The 2920-nt window shown below is 44.2% G+C and overlaps 1 pseudogene; it reads right to left on the bottom strand.

Annotated features, from left to right (window-relative positions):
- Nucleotides 1–1237: 1237 nt before the first annotated feature.
- LOC115641962 lies at nucleotides 1238–2186 on the bottom strand (annotated as a pseudogene).
- Between the last annotated feature and the right edge of the window lie 734 nt (nucleotides 2187–2920).

Genomic DNA, 2920 nt, shown 5'->3' with positions numbered 1-2920 from the left:
GTAAGATGATTAAATACAAATATGGAAAAGGGAAAAAATCCCCAACTGAATATGCATCAAACATAATCACATCAGTGTAACATATTATAAAAATGGTTACAGGCCAGGGCCGATAGGAGAAGGAGATGTCTTCCTTAGGAGGTGTCAGAATGATGGCCACTGGCGATGATGGGGAATGTGATGGTAATGAGGAAGGTGATGGCCAACATTTCAGGTTGTTCTACAGGAGAAGGTGTGAGTATATGGATGTGCAGATGTACATTCTGTGGTATATCGATCTACCTTACTGAGCTGGGGTATTGTGACTGGGCTAAACATATAATAAAATATATTTGTAAAAATTAAAGAATTCCTATAGTGTGACTGTTGCAACTGGGCACTTTGAGATTCTCACAATATAATAATTTTGAATAATACTGGGCCTGATCTCAGGGCAAGAATCTATCACCCGCAAAGTGATATCTGGGGATTCTTAAAAAATCAATATTATTAATACATAATCCAGACATCGGGCAACAAGATGTATCTGCCCCTTCTGTAACCCACTCCCCTGCCAGAGCGGAGATAGAACCCACTAGTCCTCATGTGTTTGCTATCTCTGCAAAGTAACTAACAAAGTAAAAATTACATTAAAATTGTAAAACTAACTAGTGTCCCTTAAGCAATTTACTACAGGATATCAGAACATGTTAGTATTAGAGCTGAAAGGGTCTAATATTTATTAATTGTCTTTCTTTTATACAGGAATTAGATACTGCTAAGTTATCTGCCAAAAAAACTAGAATTTTCCAGGGTCTAAGTAGCTCCTGGAATCATGATAAAAGTTGCCATTCCTACCAAAGTCTAAAATAGGGATCCCTTGCCACTGGGGGTGGAGGGGAGGGAGGTGGAAATGATCCAGTAAGTGACCAAGGGGAAGGGGAATAGAGGAGCAAGTGACAACTGTGTGGCCTTGAGGAGAAGAGGCAGAGCAAGGGCAGAGCCTTGGGAGAATAGGTGGGGCAAGAGGTGGGGTTTCAGGGGTACAGTTGTCAGCAATTAAAAAGGAGGCAACCCAGTGAATGGTACATGAACTGATTCCCCAGTTTGTCATGCTGACACAGCACAGTAGTATCAGGAACGGATTTACTGTCTTTCTGACTATCCAGCAAGTGATTCAGCATGAAGGCCAAATACCATGTCCCCAGTGATCTCTGCACAGAGCTCGGTCTGAGAGCCAGAGTACAAGGAGAAAACTTTAGGTCTCTTTATGAGTAAAGACCTGGAGAAGCCTGTCCTGGATCTGTTTGGTGCTCACCCCGTAGATGATGGGGTTTAGCATGGGGGGGCACCAAAATGTACACATTGGCAATAAGAATGTGGAAATGTTGGGGCACATTGTGGCCAAATCGGTGTGTGAGAAAGGAGAAGAGAGGTGGGATGTAAGAGGCTAAAGTGACACAGAGGTGGGAGCCACAAGTCCGAAAAGTCTTGTGCCGGGCATTCTTTGTGGGGAGGCTGAAGATGGCCCTGAGGATCTGGATATAGGACACAATGATAGAAAACACATCCACACCCATCACCAAGAATGCCACAAAGAGGCCATAGTAACTACTGATGCTGGTGTCGGCACAGGCCAGCTTCACCATGGCTATGTGCTCACAGTAAGAGTGGGGGATGATGTTGGTTCTACAATATGGCCACCGCTTTGCCAGAAAGGGATGGGGCAGCACAACCATACCACCACGCAGGACCACGGCCAGACCGATCTTGGCCACCACTCGCTTTGTCAGGATGCTGGAATGTCTCAGGGGATGGCAGATGGCCACATAGCGATCCAAAGCCATTGCAACAAGGATCCCAGACCCCATCACTGAGAAGCAGTGAATGAAGTACATCTGGGTGAGGCAGGCACTGAAATCGATTTCCCTGGAATTGAACCAGAAGATGCTCAGCATTTTGGGCACAAAGGACGTAGATACAACCAGGTCGGTGATGGCCAGCATGCAGAGGAAATAGTACATGGGCCCATGGAGGCTTGGCTCCGTCTTCACGATGGACAGGATGGTGAAGTTCCCCAAGATGGCTATGACATATATGGCACAGAAGGGGATGGAGATCCAGACATGGGCCACCTCCACGCCAGGAATGCCCAGCAGGATAAAGGTGGAGGGGTTGGTGAAATGAGTTCTGTTGGAATCTGACATGGAGTAGGGGAGAAGGTGTCCAGCTCTGAGGCAGAACGGTGTCTCCTGTATGTGCCGTGCGTTCCCCTGACTTCCTGTACGTGCCCAGGCTCTAGGGTGATGGTCACAGTACAAATATCTGGATAGAGAGACAATGTTAATGTGAGACACTACATGCACAACTGGAGGCTGTTCTCATGGGTAAAGCAGTTTGGTCACTGTTCACAGACTGAAAAATGACACTTTAATTATTCAGAGAAATGAAATATGAAAAATTGACCCTACTAATGCCAATTCCATATTTTATGGTGTTCCATGCATCAGTAATTCCTACACATCTGAGACTGTTTAATTTAGAGCGGAGAGAAAGAAGGGAGATAGAGGAGAACAAAGTAAAAGAATGGAATGGATTACATTCAAATGGAGAAACAGAGAACAGTTCTCAACCAGAATCATCTATAGACACTTACTACTTCAAAGGGGCTAATTCCCCAAAGCTGAGGCAAATTATCAGCAAAACTGACTGGAAGGAAAATTTAGACAAAAAATGGAAATGAAAATTGGGAGTTCTTCAAGAAGACTATATTAGATAGCTAAAAAGCCATGATTCCACAGTCAAGAAAGTGGACAACTTTACCTAAAAACCCAGTTCAGTGGCAAAAGGGAAACAACTGTTAGAGGAAAAAAAATAACTATATAAAAATGGGGGAAAGGGACTATAGAAAATGTTTAGACCAATTCCTAGAGAGCGAAAG

Source organism: Gopherus evgoodei, unplaced genomic scaffold, assembly GCF_007399415.2.
Source record: "Gopherus evgoodei ecotype Sinaloan lineage unplaced genomic scaffold, rGopEvg1_v1.p scaffold_36_arrow_ctg1, whole genome shotgun sequence".
Classification (NCBI taxonomy): Eukaryota; Metazoa; Chordata; order Testudines; family Testudinidae; genus Gopherus; species Gopherus evgoodei.
Note: the sequence above shows the minus strand (reverse complement) of the source record. Positions and strands in the feature narration are given on the sequence as shown.